General features: G+C 43.6%; 1 protein-coding gene across 8 annotated transcripts in view; it reads right to left on the reverse strand.

The window, feature by feature from the left end:
* DYRK1A (dual specificity tyrosine phosphorylation regulated kinase 1A) overlaps window positions 1–17,087 on the reverse strand; it is a 141,342-nt gene extending 124,255 nt beyond the window's left edge. For 4 of the 8 annotated variants that reach the window (XM_045084507.1, XM_045084504.1, XM_045084508.1 and 1 more), the window contains exon 1: window positions 15,506–15,638. The gene's annotated coding sequence lies outside the window, so the exon portion shown is untranslated. Of the gene's footprint in view, window positions 1–15,505; window positions 15,639–16,215; window positions 16,409–16,966 lie in introns of those variants that run through there. The other 4 variants (XM_004762157.3, XM_045084505.1, XM_045084511.1 and 1 more) reach the window with 4 other exon arrangements.
* Between the last annotated feature and the right edge of the window lie 3,042 nt (window positions 17,088–20,129).

The raw sequence follows: 20,129 nt of genomic DNA on the forward strand, positions 1-20,129 counted from the left end.
TGCCAGACATTTTAAACTGTTAAGTGTTGGGTTTTGTTGTATTTCTTTAAAGAGTGTTGGACTTTGCAGGCAATTACATTACTTACCAATTAGTTTGCTCCTTTCAAGGCTTGTTTTCAAGCATTTTCCAGCTGTATCTAGAGAAGCTTTTATTATAGAACTTAGCCCCACTACAAGACATGACCCTTCTGGAGTCTCAATGAACACAGCATTTAATGAGTTCTACTTTGGCTATAACGTACTCAAATATTTCCCAGCCTTATGTGAGCTCTGAGAATTGTTCTGCTTACAGTTTCCCACTGGATTCCTTCAAGAACTGCTCCTTTATGAAATTATATCCTACATACGCACAGCAGCCTAATATTCACTCAAACATTTAAGAGGACCACTAAGACGACTTATGAAACTCTTTCTCTGCATAGCTCCCTTCTCTCCAGAAGCCTGCTCCTCAAAACAGAACCATCTTGGCCTCCCCCAAATCCAATCTTTGCTTCCTCAACCCAGTGAGGCCAAATGGCTGTATTTGGGATCCCACTCCCTGCACTGAGATCTGAAAATTGCCTCAGGTAGAAAGCTGAGCTCACCTCAATTGCTCCCTCATCAGGGATCACAGTTCTGCACTGCCTGTTGTTCAAAAGCTGAAAATACCTGTTTCATGTACTTTGTCCAGTCTCCTAGCTGTTTATGGTTGGTGGGTAAATTCAGAATGTTACTGCCTTATAGTCAAAACCCTAAGTCATGATTCCTGATAATTAAAGTAAATGTTTTATAAGCTACAACTCCTAAACACACAGACAGACACACACACACACAAATATATCATTATCTATTACATTATCCCATCTTTATTTTTATCATGGCATTTATCACTCTTTGTCATTGCTACTTGCTTCCTTGCTCATTCCACATTTAAAACAGAATATAAGCTCTGTGAGTGCAGGGATCCTGTCTATCTTGACACTCCTATATCTCCAACACTAGAACATACCCTGGCCTAGAAAAGGCAGTCAGATCAGCAAATTCATTATATCAATAAGCAAACTGCATATAACTATTTTACTTAATATATATACTGTAAACGCCTCCTATTAAGAAATTTTAATGTCGATGCAGGTAACCTTGACCCTGCAGAGTTCCTTAGAATTGTCAATTAACTTAATTAGCACCATCTAAGTAAAGGTTCTTAGTTACGAACAAAAAACTAACTCTGGCTTTGCTGAACTGACAAGGGAAGTTATTAAAGCATATTAGGCAACTCACAGAAAACCCCAAGTGGGTCAAGCTGGAAGGCTACATAATCAAGAACACCCAAAATTCAAACCACCGATCTGGTCTGGTGGAGGCAGCAGAGGATTCAGTCACTGCAGTCTGGACAGACACCAGTGACACCAGGAACTAAAAGTCCCAGCTGAATCTTTGTCACTGCCCACCTCTGGAAAACACATGTAGCGGCTATCCCCCCTGCACTGCAGAACACAGATTCTACAAAGTGCCTACTTCTGCAAATTACTAGCTTCTGAAACAGTGGAGTAGAGGCTCCAGGTCACATAATTGCATTCCAATTCCAAAAGATGCAGAGAAAGTAAGCAACCGTCTCTCAAAACTGAAGATTTCTACTTCCCATCAAGATCCTTAAGGTAAAGAATTCCCCAAACACAGGCAGCTTTTGGACATTTTCGTTTATTATCTGAAAAATTAATGAACCAGCAGCACAAGGTATCAATCCCAGTATACCAGAACTCTTCTGTTTCTTCAATTAATGGATTATAGAAGCTCTAGTTTTCTCTTTCTTTTCTCTCTCAATGTTTAACTTCAGGGCACTTAACTCTTCACTGGATTTTTTTTTTTTTAAAGTATCTGGAGACAGCATACGCAATCTGCTATGATTATCCTTAAGCAAATTTACTTCCCTGCATCTCAGCTATTTAGCTGATAAAACAGAAATACCTCCGACCACCTAACAGAGTTGCTGGGAATATTAAAATAATGAATTATGTATAGTGTCTGGTTCATAGCAGGCAAGCAATTAATAATAGCTATTGTTACTATTATTATTAAATACAAGCTTATTTTTTAAGAGGATAAACTCACTGATCTACATAAACTTTTTTTTAAATTTGCCAACAAGTTGAAGATCCAAAGTTTCCGTTTTACATGGTATTAAAGATATTCTCCCCTTTAACTCCTGTGTTACCAAAAATAAAGTAACAAGTAGCTTAAAGTAGTCTAACATGTTGCCACCAAAACTAAGATCAAAACATAAACAACCAAATGGAAGGAACCAAGAAATGCTCACCTTGAACACAAGCCTGTTTCCTTTAAGTTTCTCCCCAGCGAGCTCCTAACTATACTGAAAAGCTTCATAATGGCAAGGACCATGCATGCCCAGGTGACTCACGACTATGTCCCAAGGGCCTAACATGGGGCCAGGCAGAGAGAAGAGCTTCAATACCTACTGAATATTTGCTTTTCTAAAGATTTACTGTAGAAATTAGTCACTGAGAAAGTTTCAGAACTATGTTAAACAAATCCCTCATAAGCTTTTAAAAGCTCATTCACCTGACAACATCAACAGCTTCAATAATTTTCTAACTACAAGACTCATTCTTTTGAAAAATCCATCCTCAATCGTTCTCATTCTGTTGTCCAAACCTGGAAAAGTTAAACCCAGCCGCACCTGGGTGGCTCAGCCCCTTAAGTTTCGGCCAGGGTCCTGCGATGGAGCCCCAAATTGGGCTCTCTACTCAGCAGGAAGCTTGCTTCCCCCTCTGCCTGCTGCTCCCCCTACTTGTGCTTTCTCTCTCTCCCCCTCTCTCTCTCTCAAATAAATAAATAAAATATTTTAAAAAATTACTGGGGAAAAAAAGTAGTTAAAGCAAAACGCATAAAAACAAACCACCTTCTCCCCTTTTCTGTCACTTTTTAGATGAAGTCAAAGCTAGAGCTTATTTTAAATGTGAACCTGACAGCCACTGCAAAATGCTCAACTGACATTCCAGAGGTCACTGGTGAAGAATCATTTTACTGGCTAAGAATCATGAAGAATATCTAGTCTAATTCCCTCCACAATTTAAAATCTCTTCAAATGAACACTGAGCAATGTGTCTATTTCCAAAAACTACTAAAATGATGTGTTCTTTTAATAAAGAAGGCACAATCTAACTAATATAACAGTCAACCATACTTTCATTTAAAAAAATAAATAAAGTTTAAAAAGGCACACTGTTTCTACTCCATATTCCTAACACCTGGCTTCTTCCACACAGTAGGTATTTCACTGCATTTGTGAAACTAATCCAGGAGATAATTTTTTCCTGGTTATACAGTCTTCCAGTCCTATCTTTAAAAAGATGGTCCTCTGGGGTGCCTGGGTGGTTCAGCTGATCTGACTTTTTATTTTGGCTCAGGTCATGATCTCAGGGTTCTGAGATGGAGCCCCACATCAGACTCCACAATTAGCATGGAGCCTTGATACTCTTTTTCTCTCTCAAATAATAAATAAACTGGGGCACCTGGGTGGCTCAGGGGGTTAAAGCCTCTGCCTTTCACTCAGGTCATGATCTCAGGGTCCTAGGATGGAGCCCCACATCCGGCTCTCTGCTCAGCAGGGAGCCTGCTTTCTCCTCTCTCTCTCTCTCTCTCTGCCTGCCTGTCTACTTGTGATCTGTCTAATAAATAAAATCTTTTTAAATAAATAAATAAAATTTTAAAATATAGTCCTTTGTTCCTTGAGACCAACTAGTCAAGATCAAAACATGTAGTTCATTAATTCATTCAACAAATGTTTACTTAGAGCTTATTATGTGCCAAGACTTTGCTGAACCCTGTGACTGGGGGAGCAAACCACTGCCCCTACTCTCTGAAAAGCATTAATCAAATAAGCATTAAAACAATTACCAACTGCAAGGGGCATGGGTGGCTCAGTCGGTTAAGAGTTAGACTCTTGCTGTGAAATGTATAAACCTGGCGATTCACAGACCTGTATCCCTGAGGCTAATAATACATTATATGTTAATTTAAAATTTTTTTTAATTATTTAAAAAAAAAAAAAGAGTTAGACTCTTGATTTCAACTCAGGTGGTCATCTCAGGGTTGTGAAATGGAGCTCCACACTGGGCTCCGTGTTAAGCATGGAGTCTGCTAGAGACTCCCTCTCCCTCTGCCACTCCTCTCCTCACACATGCTCTCTCTTCCTCTCAATAAATAAATCTCGGGGGCACGGTGGGTTAAAGCCTCTGCCTTCAGCTCTGGTCATGGTCTCAGGGTCCTGGGATCGAGTCCTGAGTTGGGCTTTCTGCTCAGCAGGGAGCCTGCTTCTGCCTCTCTCTCTGCCTGCCTCTCTGCCTACATGTGATCTCTGTCAAATAAATAAAATCTTTAAAAATAAATAAATAAATAAATTTTTTAAAAAATTATCAACTGTAATAAGCACTATGGAGGAAAAGTGCAACCAGACACTAGACACTAAAAAAGAAGAGGTGACTTGGCAAAGGGTACTTTCCCTGATAAGCTGCCATCCGGGCTGAAAGTGCAGGAGGAAAGAAGTTCGCCACAAGAAAGCGGATGACTCCAGCTGAAGAGGCAGCACGTGTGAAAACAAGTCAAGTCAGACTGTGTAAGTGAGGTGGGGCCACATCATTCAGGCAGAGGGTCCTGTGACCTGTTTGGTCTTTACTCTAGAAATCACAATGTATCATTAAAGAGGGTGTTATTGTTTTTGTTTTTGTTTTTAAGGACAAAGAATTCTCATTCATCATTTGCTCACATCACTCTTCCATTTCTGTCCATTCCACTGAACTTTCCTGATTCCTTAACTTTCCTTACATGCCCACATCCTTTATTTTCAATGTCTGGATCTTTGTCTTACTCAGCAAGAAGACTTCCTCCAAGCCATCTCTCATGAATCCTACGGTTCCTGTCTTCAATTTCTTCCCTCTGCATAGCTGAGTCTAATACTGCTGAGTAACCGTGAGTCTTCAGGCCAATTCTTAGGTAAACTCACCTCGCTTCACTGATGTTTTGAACTGAACCACAGGACGATTACAGGGAAATTCAAAAAGTAAAATTAAATTATAATATACCCAAATGAGACCTTAATAATTTCCCTACCATTGCTATTTTGAAAAAACTCTTACAAACTCTTTAGTACCACGGAAGTAATGTCATTCTGTGCTGAACATGTTTGATATAAAAATGAAGTTAAAAAAAAAAAAAAACTACTGAGATGACAATTGTTCTTTTCAAGGGGAAATGATCAAATCAGAACCCATTTTTCAGCACAGAGTATTTGTCTTAAAGACTGGAGTCCTATTTATACCCAAATAAACGTTAACTCAAAATTAACTGTCACAAGGACTCAGAGAAAAATTTGACCTTCAAAAAGCAACATCAAAATTTACTCAATTCATGGGCTCTGAGTTTCCTTCAGTAAAAATGTGTGTCCACTCTAGAAGAAGTCCATAAACCTACTCTGCGGACTACTGAAGACTCCCCCCACCAGATCGTAACTTCCATGCCATGATGGCACAGATCGTGCAGGCTTTGCTGAATGAAGCACGATTCCCAGGCCCTAGCTCCATGTTTGACACTGGTAAGTACTCAATAAATAATTCTAAACACCTCATGAGATAAATGTTTTTCAGATTCCTGGTCCTACAATAAGGAAACATGTGAAAATAAAGAGAATATGGTATTTTTCAGGACAAATACAGAGACTCGGAATAAACTCTCTCCCATGTTCAGTCACTCTTTTTCAAACCATGTATAACATCCTTTTTTTCCCAGATTCACACCTTCTAGCACTGCCGTCTCCCACCACCCCATTTTTAAGCTCATCTTTAACGGGGCTACAAATGACATCCACCTGTCCCTAATGGAAGTCTGAACTACAATAATTCTACCTTCTGTTCTTTAACAGTTCCTTCAGGCCCTCAGGAGGAAAAACTCTCAACTGTCCCATTAAACATATCATTCCCATACTATACTGCTACCAGTGTTCAATTCTCTCCTTTCTATATCCAAAAATTTGGCCACACTGCTGTTTGAACCCAGAAATATTCATTTGTTCTGCTGAAAATTAAATCACTGAGAATTTTTTAAGATGCTCCAAACTTGCCACTCCCATCTGACTTCCTACTTTTTAACCTCTAATTCTTTCACGCCTATACACCTAGAATGAGCCTGCCTCATAGGCCCTCCTTCTTACTGTCTCCTCTCCCTAACCAGACTTGTCATCACAGTCCTGCGGAAACACTGTCAACTGCCCCAATCAAATACTCATAATATTGAAGACCCTGCATTCTCATTTCTCAATGTAACTGTCCCTATTCCTCCTCCAGCATCTCACACACACTCACTCTCTGAAACCCCACATACATGAATCTATCACTCTCCTAAGGCACCCCTCACGTCACCTCCCACCACAGAACACCCCCCTCAACAGCTGACTATCAAATCCCCAGCTTCTACGAAGACTCAGTCCCTCCTCCTCAAGGGACACTCAAATCCCCAGAATTCTTACTTCCCTGCTTTCTTCTGGTTCTTCATAAATCACTACCTCTCACTGTTAGCAGCCAGGATCTGACCCATGTTAATGGCGCCTATATACATACAACCATCTCAACACTAACAGCACCGGCAACCGAATCTTCCTCTGGAGTCAAAGCTTCTACCACCACAAGGCACATACCTCATATAGAGGGAAAATGTTTACTCAAACCAAGAGAAGTAAGAATTCCCTTTTACTATTTATGAAAGCATCTCCAATTCCAAGCATCTACAAGTTACCAAAACATCAGTTTTTCATTCAACAGAACAAAGAAATACAGGAAAATCAGAAAGTATTTTTAATTATATATCTGACAGAGAATGAGTATTTCCTTAATAAAGTGTAAGACTTAGAGCACAACTTAAGATGTTCAAACTCGGGGCGCCTGGGTGGCTCAGTGGGTTAAAGCCTCTGCCTTCGGCTCAGGTCATGATCCCAGGGTCCTGGGATCGAGCCCCACATCGGGCTCTCTGCTCGGCAGAGATGTTCAAACTCACTCTTAATTAAAGAAATGCAAATCCAGACAACTAGACATCATTTTCACCTATTAAACTGACAGAGATTTAGAACTCTGATAAGACCCAATGTTGGTGAGATCTGGGAAACTACGAACTCTCAGACACTGCTGAGGAAGTATAAACTGGTTCTCCTTTTGAACATATTCAAATATGCATATACTTGGTGAACCAGCAGTTTCCCTTAGAAATATATGTCATGTGGCTACGGCTCACAGAACACAGTTCTATGTACAAGGATGCACACTGCAGCATTGTTTAAAACAGAAATACAAGAGCCATTTAAATGTTCCTTAATGGAGACTGATTGAATTGTGGTACATCCACAACATGGAATACTTCCTAGCCATTAAAAATAACAGGGAGGGGCGCCTGGGTGGCTCAGTGGGTTAAGCCTCTGCCTTTGGCTCAGGTCATGATCCCAGGGGCCTGGGATGGAGTCCCGCATTGGGCTCTCTGCTCAGCAGGGAGCCTGCTTCTCCTCATCTCTCTCTCTGTCTGTCTCTCTGCCTATTTGTGATCTCTCTCTCTGTCAAATAAATAAATAAAATCTTTTAAAAAAAATAACAGGGAAAACTATGAGCTGATGTGGGAATATTTCTAAAAATAGATCAAGATACTTAAGATACAAATCTGTGTGTTTAGCATGATTCAGTTTGCTTGTAAGTGCACAGACACTGTACATACACCTGTCACAATGTCTAGGACCAGGGGCACCTGGCTGGCTCAGTCAATAGAGTATATGACTCTTGATCTTGGAAGTCATGAGTTCCAGGGCCACACTGGGGAGAGTTTACTTAAAGAAAAAAAAAGAAAGAAAGAGAGAGAGAAATGGTAATTAATTTTTAAAAATAAGTTCATACTGAACAATATTGCTTTTTAACATATACATGATAAATGTTTAAAATAGATAACCTGCACATACATGCACAGGACATTTCTCGTAGGAAGAACAACTATCAGCTTTGGAGCGTGAGGCAGGGGGTTGATACCACTGCATCTTATAGGGCCTGAGCTTTTTTTTTTTTTTTTTTTAAACCATGAGCACATATTACTTGATGATATTTTCAAAACTAAAATTCTCGACCAGAAAATTCCTTATTATGTTTGATATGGTGTCAGAGTGCTCAAACAGGAATGAGAACCACTAAGAAAAAAAGCCTTCTACTCCCAATACTCACTCAATCAAGTGGGTCTTCAGCTTAAAGATCCACAGTCCCATTACCAACACTTTCAGTGACAGGAGGCCAGAAGTCCAGTCTAATACTACCAATATCTGGCCACAAAAGAAGCCCCCCGTGAACTTTCCAGGACTATAATACAAACTGACATCTCAAACATGCCCTTCATCTTCCTTTGTCAAGCGCTCATATCCGACTCTTCCCTCCCCTTCCCACAAAGTTTTTTCTTTTTTTTTTTCTTTTAAAGATTTTATTTATTCATTTGACAGAGAGAGACACAGTGAGAGAGGGAACACAAGCAGGGGAAGTAGGAGAGGGAGAAGCAGGCTTCCTGCCAAGCAGGGAGCCCGATGCAGGGCTCGATTCCAGGACCCTGGAATCATGACCCGAGCCGAAGACAGACGCTAAACGACTGAGCCCCCCGACAAAGTTCTCTTACTAGTGCAGGTGCTATCTCCAATTCTTAAAATGACAGCCAGCTAATTCATAAAAATAGAGTGTTAACCTGATAACAGATAAAGTACATTCCTCTGGGAATATTTCCGTTTTAAATCAGGGAATCCAACTCTTACCTTCATCTAAAGGAATGAATTCAACAGTGAGAACTGCAGATGAAAAACAAAGTAGTAATTTGGGGACAAGACCTACCTTGGTTCCTTCTAATCATGCCACACTAGCACCTACCTTACCATCTACCATCATGCTAGAGATACACTACCCTATCTACCACAGCGCTGACACTAACGATACCTTTAAAACCTCAACTTCCCATCCTTAAATGTTCATTTGACTATTAGCTAAAAGGACAATTAAGTGACCCAACTATTCACTACCAATGAACTCACACATAAAAAACAGCTATTTGAGAATGAGTAATACCCCTGTAAAATCCCAACCCAGTTGGGACTTGGTCCTCTTTCGCGTTCATATAAAGAACGAAGAACTAGGAGTCAGAAAAACATACACTACTTACTTCCTCCTCCAGCCGCTCACTCTGGGAGTCCTTTGGTTTAGTCCTTTAGTTTCTCAGGTCTCCACTAGATTTAACAATAACACTCTAGTTCAAAAAAATCCTAGATCTTCCTCTTTGTTCAAACCCACAAAACTCCAAGAGGGACATACTTGGATAGCAAATACATTTCTAAACGTCGCTGCTATCATCCTCCTGGCAACGCCAGTGACTCCAAAACATGTACTGAAAACCTGTCAAGATGCAAGTGTTGTTCTGCTGAGGGTATAAGTATGAATACATACACTACGAATACATTCTAGGAAACTATCAAAACAAGATCCAAAAGCTTGGACTCCAAATACTGTTTATATACAGTACTGTCATAGCAATCAAGAACCATGTACCTATCAGAAAGTGTCAGTAAAAATAATGTGCTATTGGAGCCAAAATTCATTCACTACTAAAAGTTTAGCTACATTTTTTCTAATCTAATTATATATTACAGATACTGAATAGTGATCTATTTAAATTTGCACACCACAGTTGAGAAGACTAATGACCAAATATGGAAAATAAGTCTTATTAAGAAGCACAGTAAACTGTCTTTCCAAGATTTATTTCTGTACGTTTCTTCCAAAACATTTCAAAGTGAGACAGGAAACGTTTCATAATTCTCCATTTTCCTCTTCTTCCGTAGAAACAGATTTTCAACCAATAGCCAACCTACCGGAGACCACATATCCCAGCCTCCTTTGCAGCTATATGTGGTCACCTGACCAAGTTTTGACCAACATATGTGAACAAAGTCAGGTGTGCAACTTCCAGGTTTATCTTTTAAAAGAGGGGATGTGCTTTCCCTACAACTGTTTCCAGATGGTAGATATGGTGGGAAACAGTCTGGAATCACATAGAAAATGGTGTTTCCTAAGCAAAGGAAAGCAACAAGACAGAAGGAACCAAGGTCCCTTCCAGCACAGAGCCACTACATCAGCTTTAAACTTACTTACATGACAGAAAAATAAACTTGTTTAACCTACTGTATTTAATCAGAACAAAGACCCAATCTTGTGTTCTAATTAATGCATAAAGTCTAAATTTATAACAAATATTAAGTAATAGCTACTTACTAATTCAGTAAAGTTGAAACTCTATAAATTCTAGGGTAATCCCACTACTAAAATTATTGCTACTGTACCAACTTAGGTTTATACAGCATTTTACACCTCTGCAAAGCACCTCATTCCAGTATCTCACTCCACATTCTCAAAAGCCTGGGCAGGGCAGCTAGTGCTATGCACATTTGGCACATAACACACTGAAGCTCAGAGAAGTGACTTTACTCAACACTGCACAATTATGGAGTGGTACTAGCACAGGACTCGGCATATAGGTTCTTCATTCCACCCTCTGCGAACATACACACTTATCTACCCCTGCTGTCTTGGAAGCGTGATCAAAAAAAGAATTATTCCTGTCTAGATGGACTTCACAATCTAAAGGAGAGAAGACACAGACATTAAGTCTATCTGGTAATATGTATGACTAACATACACAGCTATTTGCAGTAAGAGTTATTTAAAAAAAAAAAAAAAAAAAAAAAGCAGAGTCCTATAAGAATCCATAGCTAAAGAACCCTTACCTAGACTGAGGTTTTGGAGGTTGGGGAAAGCCTCTCTCAAGAAGCAGCATTTATCCTGGGACCACAAGGATGAGTATGAATGGAGAGGAAGAAGAAGGGAGAACAGAGAGGAGGCGGCTATAAGAAATGTATATGTTACCTCAATCCTCACCAGAGCCCTATGGTAAGCACCACCAACCCCATGTTACAGATAAAGAAAGCAATGCTTGGCAACATCACACTGCCAGCGAGTGTCAGGCCCTGTTGAGATTCCAGATCAGCCTGACCCTGGAGCCTCTGCCCAGCATCATCTCACAGGCCTGTAAGCATCATGCTGCCTTAACTGCCATCTACAACTAGATATTATGCAGATTTTGGATGGGTATCACAGCATCTTCTTACCAAAACACATATACAAGGATGCCAACTCTAACCACAAATATCCATAAACCTTAAAAAGAAAAAGATTAAATTCTTGTCATTGGAAATCTGATATACTCAGAAAAATTACAGGGTTGTTTAATGAACAGGGATGTTGTGTAAAATAGAGGTAATGTTGAAAACCAGATTCATTCCATGTTAAACCAGTTCCCTAAGCTCCTCCCCCACTGATTTATACAACCATTTTAACTATGGGAACATAAAAATTCACAACAATTCATCAAGAATAAAAATCTATTTTAAGCTATCATGCATCATGTATGTTAGATACATGCATATGTCCCTCAAACAAAAAATGTGTTGTCAAAACTTTAATAGTATTATATGAACTTTAAAAATCCCCTTCTAGAGGAGACGGTATGTAGCTCCGGTATAAGAATAAGTAGTCAAAAAGACCAAGTGGTTCCACATTAGCAAAAAGTATGTCTACAAGGAACGACATCACACTCTAGATATGCAATGTACTGTAAGTTATTACCACCAATAGAAAATTCTACCTTGTTATGCAGTTCAGAAAGTAGGATTTCAAAGCCAAAGCATAACTTTTGAAAAACATTTAGCTGGCCTACACAATGCAATACTTCCAAATCATGTCATTTTTCATATAATTAAAAAAAAAAAGAAAGAAAGAAACTAAGCTGCCTGTGGCCCCTAAGAGGAAACAAGACTTGCCTTTAATTACTTAATATAAACCTTAGATTAAGTACTTTCTTCCCGTGAACCCAAAATCTCATTTTCATGTAATGAACGATAAACCTTACGGCTCTAGCTTAACATTGGAGGCAAGATTTCAAAAAATTTCTTCATTTAGGGCCAACTGAGGAGAAGTTTTAGGTAACTTAAAATAATTTGATGTTTTCCAAGTAATTAAAAACTTATAACATCCTCAAAAATTGTGCAAGCCACGGATTATGAATTATAACTTCTCTAGCCATCGAAACATTGCCCAATGGTTAAAATAATATGTGGTAAGAAGCCTTCTTAAAAACATAATCACTATGTATACATAAGGTGCTCTTAAACAAGTCAGTCATACAATACCTCTTGACAGGGCAAACTGTGTTTATACCAAGTTTCAGGGGACCATGTTTGAGGACTTCAAGTAGTAGCTTTACTTCTAAATAGAAAACATGGAAAACTATCAAAACACTCAACAGAAAGTAGAGGCTCTTGGCTCACAGTTGAAACTACTACAAGGAATACAACAAAATGGTGAGAGTAATAAAATTTTGTGAGGGAAGAACTAAGTTCTTTATAAGGACTCTTCCTGGAAGTTTTCAGGTTGTGCTGGGTTCAGATGGTTCACTTCTTTCTTGGAGGAATGAGAGAAACTGCTGGGGGTGTGGGTGTAGGAAATGTGAAAGTTCTTTGAGGAAGAGAGAAGCTAACGCTAAAGCAGAAACAAGGACACCTTTACCACATGTGCCAAGAAAGTCACCAATGACGCCCCCTCTTCTACGCACCTTACTCTCAGTCTCATATATATAGGGCAATTCCCTTCACACTCATAATAAAGCTACTTCTTTCCAAATTTTCTTCCCAAAACTAGGTATTTGCCAACCATAAACACACATGAAAATACCCCAGAGTAATCTAACTAGCTAAGCTAATTCTTATTTAAAAAAAAAAAAAAACAAGTTTTCAAGTAATACCCAAGATTTGATACAAATTAGCATTTTCTTTTAGTTTCAAAACAAAATGCATACCAAAGGTCACTGTATATACCTTGTGTTGTAAGTCATCCTGAATTTTGCGTTTGCAGGGCAATATTCATGGTACTACAAAAACCTATGTACGTAAATTCTTTAACTACAGTTGCTGCACTTACCATTCCCTACCCCCTCATCTTTAAATCATAAACACAGTAACTCTCCATAACTAAAACTAACAGGACAAACATCTGACAACATTCTAGAGGGGGGAAAAATTTCTAACCAAGGGTCTTCTTCACTATATACATTCCCAACCAAGACACCGCATTAAAATGGAATATTTCCATTTATTTTGAATGTTAGTTCTCCTAAAGACTGGACTAACTGGTTACATTTTTAATTCAAGCACACAGTAATTCTAGCTCTTAAGTTTCTAACAGGTTCCACCAAAATGTTTTTAAAATATGTTTAAGAAGCTGTCTTATACCTATTTTACAAACTCCAATAACAAAGATCTCACTAGGTCATTCAGTCCACTTCCCACCCCTACCAATAATGATCATTCAAGTCTATTCCTTCGAATCAAAATCATTTTTAGATTTTTAAAGTGTGCCTTCCCCTTACATACGGGTGACCCCAGAATAATTAATTTCTGAGCTTATGCCTCTTATCAACTTTTTATACTGTTTTAGAACTTGGTAAACACGTTAACAGGAGTCCTTAACTTTTCTGATAAGGTTTGAACTCTAAATGAATTTGGGCAGCCAGCATAAGCACCAGGGCTATTTCAAGACCAATCCTCCAAAAGCACTGGGGTACTTGAAGTGTAAGTCATGTGCATATTAAAAATTTTAACTGTAACCAAGTAAACTTTTTCTTAACTGGTGTTTCTTTGAAACTATCTTCTTCAGTTTAAAATTTCAGTACAAGAAATTTCAGTTCTAGTGTCACATTTATAGTCTATCTGAAAATACTCGCTCTCAAGGTAAACAATCAAAATGTGAGAATTTAAGAATTTTAACAAAACTCCCCAAAATCAAAGTATTAAATATATCCATTCTTAAACACTTTGTATATGTAAAGCACAAGGGGTCATACAGGAAATCTAAGTATTCAAAGATTTTTAAATGCCTAAAAATAACTTTTACACAAAACTTTGCTATGACTCATCAATACTTAAGCAGTGCCTACAATTAAAATTAAGTGTTAAGAACAAAACGCACCAATAAGTATCTTTTAATTCCTTCTATTCAGTAACTGTCCACATAGCTTGGGGGGTGGGAGGAATGACAAGTTTCATTAAAAGGGCCTCTTTTCCATCTTTCCATTTCCACAAATGACAAAGTTAATTCCACGCTCAACACTGTCAGGGTCAAAGTCTCTAGGTTAGAACCCTGAGTCATTACACACAGATCGCTCCAAATCTGCCAGTGTTTGTAATAATCAGTTATAACCTAGTGATTATGAGCCCAGGCTAGCTACAGACTCCGACTCCTGGAGTCCCAGCTGTATGACCTTGGATGAGTCACGGCTCAGTTTCCTCATCTGTGAAATGGGTTAACAGTTCCTACCGGTAGGAAATGCGAGTTCATACGTGTGAAGCCCTGCGAAGACTGCCTGGCACTCTTTGTCCTCCTGTTTAAAAAATCCGAGTGAAAAAATGCTATAAAGGGTATACCCTGACAACTTGGGCAGAATTCAAAAACCAAACGGTGCTGGCATTCAAGGGCTGCACCTAGATTACAAGGTTCGTATAATTTAGGGATGGACGAAAAGCACAGACCAGCAGTCGGAATCACTCACTGATTTTTGCCATTTTTAACTATTTCAGACTAGGGAGGGGCCTTTCGCTAGGCGCTAAGATATTCAGCAGCTTTGGTGGATCTAAGCGAGAGCGGGTTTGCGCCTGTAAATAGACTTGTGAAGTTTTGTTGCAATAGCCAGGTATCAATTATAATTTACGCATTCTCAACCACCAACTCCTCCGGCTGCTAAACAGGTCATTACTCCACCTCCAGTGGCCGGGATCACTTGCACTCACTGCACAACTTCGGAGCACGCCGAGTGCCCTCGCTCCAGCACACACCCCAAAGGGCCGCTGAGGGACCCGGCTCCCGACCTTCCCCGGCGCCTCGCCCAGCAGCCAGCCCCGTTTTCTTAACCCGTGCATTGTCCTTGCAGAGAACCCCGGCGGTTCCCACACTGGTGGGGACCGAGAGGAGGGACGAGGGAGGAGCTGGGGGAAGAGGATGAGGAGGAAGAGGAGGAGGAGGAGGAGGAGGAAGACAACCTCCTCCCCTCCGCTCGGGCGACCAGTGAAGGTCTGGCGCTTTCTCCGGCCCCCATGCCCCCGGCTCCCGGGAGGCCGCGGCCCCAGCTCCCACCCTCCGCAACTTTCCCTCCGCTCGCACCCGCCTCTCCTCCGGGACCGGGCCTGTCGGGCTCCCTCCCCCGGCGGCCGGCCCCGGGCCGCGGCGCCTCCTCCTAAAATGGCAGGTCCCTCCCTCCGCCCGGCCGGCCTCGGCGCGGGCCCGGCTGCAGGCCGCGGGGGGAGCCGGGCGCCGGGCCGGGCGGGGCCGCGGCCGGGCCGGACACTCACCGGGACGATGGCGGGGCGCTCGCGCCGCTCCCTCCGGTGAGTCTCAGCCTCGGGCTCCCGCCGCTGCGCTCCCGCCGCGGCCTCCGCAGCCAGCGCCGCCCCGGCCGCCTCTCTCCGCCCCCGGCGCTCCCGGCTCCGCGGCCGAGCCGCAGCCTTCTCAGTCTCTCTCCGGCTCCGCGGTTCCAGCGGCGCCCGGGGCCGAGGAGGCGACAGCCCCCTCCCCGGCAAATACCGCAGTCCCCGGACCCCGACTCCCGGCGGCGGGGCCGCGCGGCCCGGCCCGGCGCGGAGGGCGGCGGCGGCGAGGCCGGGCGCCGAGTCGCGGCCGCTCCCGGCGGCTTCTTCCCGAGGAGGATTTTGTAAATCTCACAAAATGGCGCGCGCTCCAAACCTGCGCAGCGAGAAGCGCCGGGGCCCGAGCGGCGGCGGCGGCGGCGGCTCCTCCGCCAGGAGAGCCCGAACCGCCCGCCCCCGAGTCCCCGCACAGACAGACACACACACACACACACACACTCACACACACACGCACGCACACTCGCCCTCGCACACGCTCACTCACACACACACTCTCACACTCACACCGGTCCCGCCCGCTCGCCGGCGGCGGCAGCGGCACCAACAGCAGCAGCAGGAACAGCAGCAGCAGAAGCGGCGGCGGCGGCGGCGGCGCCCGCACCCCCCGCTCGAGGTGTCCGCTCCCTGAGCCCGACCTGGGCCGCGATCAGCAGCAGCGACGGCAGCAGTCTCCCCGGATCCCCCCGCCGCTCTTGCCGCCGCCACCCCCGCCTCACTCCAATGGGGCTTTTTATTATTATTCGGGCGGGAAGCGAAAGGGTTTAAAAAAAAACCAACCAACAAAATGGCGACGGACCGACCCGGTCGCTATAGCAACTGTCAATCAAAACGCAAAACCCCGGCTGACGTGCTGACGTCCTCCTCCCGCCCCCCGGCCCCAAGCCGGCGGGCGGGGCCTGTTGCTCGGGCAACGGCAGATTCCGTTCCCTCCTTTCCCTCTCCCCCTACGTCCCCAACCAACCACCCAACCCCCTCAGGTCACGTGAAGGATAAATTCGGAGCTCGAGCCCGCTACGAGTGTCAGAGGAGGGCGCGTGATTCGCTCGGGGGAGGGGAGAGGAGGGGGACGGCCAGGCCGAGGGAGGAAAGGGAAGGATAGGGAAGGTGGGGGTGAGGCGGCGGCCCGGCGTGTGCGCGAGCGCCCGCCGCCTCCCAGGCCTCCCGGCCGCGCCCCGCCCCACGCCCGCGCCCGCGCCGCGCCCGCGCCGACTGCGGCCCGGGGAGCGCGCGCGGCCTCCGCGCCGCCGCCCCCGGAACCCCGCGCTTCCGCGTCGTGCGCCCGCAGCCCCGCCCGCGCCGGGGGGGGGGGGGGGGAGGGGACGGGGCTCTGCGGCCGCGCGGGGACCCGGGAAGCCCACCTCCTGGTTCCGCGGCCGGGGCTCTCACCTTCATCTCCGGGGAGCGCGCCGGCCGCGGGAGGGCGACCGCAGGGCCGCGCGTTTCAACTGTTCTTCGAAGGGCTCGCGTGCCCCCCTCGCCGGAAAATGCCCACGGAGGCCGCGGCGGGGGTGGGGAAGAGGCCGCCTCCGCGTTTCAGACATCTCAGGAATTCCGGACGCTTCGCCCGAATCCGGGATGCCCCTGCGGCTGACACCTTGATTAAATCCTGCCTCTCCATTTTTGCAGCAACCAATGCCAACGATGAGATTTTATGCACGGAACCATCATAAAAACTTTTTTAGGCTGTGCACGCTCTCCCAGGCTTTACCGCCGATTTCAACCCCTCCCCACTTTTCCGGCGCAGCCTTGCCTTCCCGATCGGAATGCCCCTCACATTAATCCTCCTGAGCTCTTACTGTATACCCTTGCCGCCCAACTCCCTGGTTTTCTCTTTGATGCGCCAGCTCAGCCTCCCGATTCTTAATTCGCCCACCATTCAATATTCTGGCTCGCGTTTATTTGTATTTTATCTACCCGTCTGCCTGATTAAATGTCGCTAGGTGTGCTTCCCAGGCGTTAAAATCTAGGTATGCTAGTAGCCATACCGTGCTGGCTACTTTGTAATTAGCAGACAACCACTGGCTAGGAATTGTGCTCTGTACCACGCCTGATAAAATGGCATTTAATAAATGTTACGCTGAAAAGGATAATGTAGATATTATTTTACACCAAGTCACTAATTCATTGACTGATGCCTAAGCTTATTTCCCCATCATATAATAGTGTTCCTACCAGCTTTTTCTTAAGCTGTCCAGGAATACATTAGCAACAGATAGGATCTCAGAGGTATAAAGAAAAGCCCCCGTAATAAATACTGGTCTCTATCCTATATGACTCAAGGAAAGACACTTGCTTTAAATTATTTACAAGTATTTTCCTCCTACAGTTATTAGAACATTGATATAAGGCAACATTTCAAATTAGCACAGGCCTTAAAGCAGACTAAACCTAAAATAAATTAGCTAAAAAGTAGTGAGGCAAATAGCTTACTTCAGACTGATTCTCCATGTTGCCCAAAGTTCTTTTGGATTACTGCCGCCCAAAATGCCCAGGTAATGTAATTAAAATCCACTTTGTTTTTGAAAGAAGTGGCCAAGGGTGGCCCTATTAAGACAAGAGATCCTACCTTGACTCCTCCCAAGCTGACCCTTCCACTTCCACAACTTAAACAATCAAGTCCTTCCTCACTGGCTCCTCGTTCCCTGCTCCCCACGCCAGCCCATTCACCACAATGTCACAAGCATTTGCAACCTGTAACACTAGATTTGAGTTCATTTTTTATTACTGGTAATAAAGTAGACTTGCATAATTAAATTTCTAGGTAACCTGGAAAAAAAATATGACAATGTCTCTGGAAATGTGCCCTTGTCTTCTCTCAACTCAATCTGGAAGGTTGAGACAGAATCTTGAGCTAATAATCCTACATAATAGAAGGCATTGCTGGTTCCATATTTCTAGAGGGCTGTACCACTCCTCCCCAACACCCCCCACCCCCCCCCACCCCCGCTGGCAGCCTGACAGCCTTATACAACAGTGATCAGTGAACGCTCATGTCAGGTTGAAATGCTGTAAATTCGTTTTATGGAGGCTTCACCTTAAAAGTCACCTATAAATGGTACTGTCTCCATACAAACGAACACAGGTAGGCAAGGACTCTGGTAGAAAAACCAGTTTAATGTTGCCCAGGTCCACCAATGTCACCTGAGACCCTCCTATCAGACCCAGTGGCAGATGTATCTATCCAGAGAACTAAACCTCTAAAGGCTAAGACCCCCTCCCTCAACTCACACGAACAGCTTCCATTTACCCAGTAAATGCTAAGGTATCTCTGATCTCATAGCAACATTACATCCCCATGGTACAGATGAGAAAATAAGTCCTGAATAATGAAATAACTTTCCCAAGGTCATACCACCAGTAAGTGATAAAATCAAAATTGAAATCTAGATGTAATTGCAAAGCCCATGGTCTTTCCACCGCGGCACATACACCACAGTTCAAGAGTGTCAAGAGAGGGGCACCTGGGTGGCTCAGTGGTTTAGGCCTCTGCCTTTGGCTCAGGTCATGGGATCGAGCCCTGCATCAGGCTCTCTGCTCAGCAGGGAGCTTGCTTCCCCCCCCCTCTCTGCCTGCTTATGATCTCTCTCTCTCTATCGAATAAATAAATAAAATTTGTTTAAAAAGTGTTAGGAGATTGGATCTTGCCAAAGGTAATCAAGATGAGGTCATTAGAGTAAGCCCTAATAAAATATGACTTCTGTTCTTACCAAAAGGGGAAATTTGGACAGAAACAGAAGTATGCACAGGGAAGATGAAGGAAAAATACAGAGAGAGCGCATTCTACAATCCAAGAAACACCTGCCAGAGACTAGGAGAGAAGTTTGGAACTGATTATCACAACCTTCAGAGGTAACCAAACTTCCAACACCTTGATTTTGGACTTGTAGCCTCCAGAACCGTGAGACAGTAAATTTCTGTTGCTGAAGCCCCCTGCTGTGTGGTACTTTGTTTTGGCAACCTCAGAAAACGAATAACACAGATCCAAGCCACAATGCCAGGTCTTCTTGTTTGATTCCACATGAGTTAATGACCAATCTTGGCAGTGCATTATACAAAGCCCAAAAGTTCAGTAGTTGGAGTCTTGCTGGAATTCTAACCCAAACTTTCCAAAAACAAACTAACAACTATTCCCATCTCTGCCCCCTCACACCAGCTGAGAAGGTGAACAGTTGACAGTTCAGCCCCGGACAGTGGCGTAGCTAGAATCTGACACTCTTCCTCTTCTTACAGACTTCTGAGTGAATGTCCTGGATTCATCCCATTATACAATTTTTATTGTTTGATCTGGATTTAATAGTAATTCGTGTATATCAAAGATTGAAAACAAGCAAAATAGGGTGCCTAGGTGGCTCAGTCCATTAAGCATGGACTCCTGGTTTCTACTCAGGTCATGATCTCAGGGTCCTAGGATGGAGCCCACAATGGGTTCTGTGCTCAGTGGGGAGTCTGCTTGTTCCTCTCACTCTCCCTCTCCCCCTCATGCTCCCTCTCCCTCTCTCTCTCTCTCAAATAAGCAAAATCTTAAAAAAAATAAAACAAGAGAGGGGCA

This window comes from Mustela putorius, unplaced genomic scaffold, assembly GCF_011764305.1.
Source record: "Mustela putorius furo isolate JIRA1106 unplaced genomic scaffold, ASM1176430v1.1 tig00000765_pilon_pilon_pilon, whole genome shotgun sequence".
Classification (NCBI taxonomy): domain Eukaryota; kingdom Metazoa; phylum Chordata; class Mammalia; order Carnivora; family Mustelidae; genus Mustela; species Mustela putorius.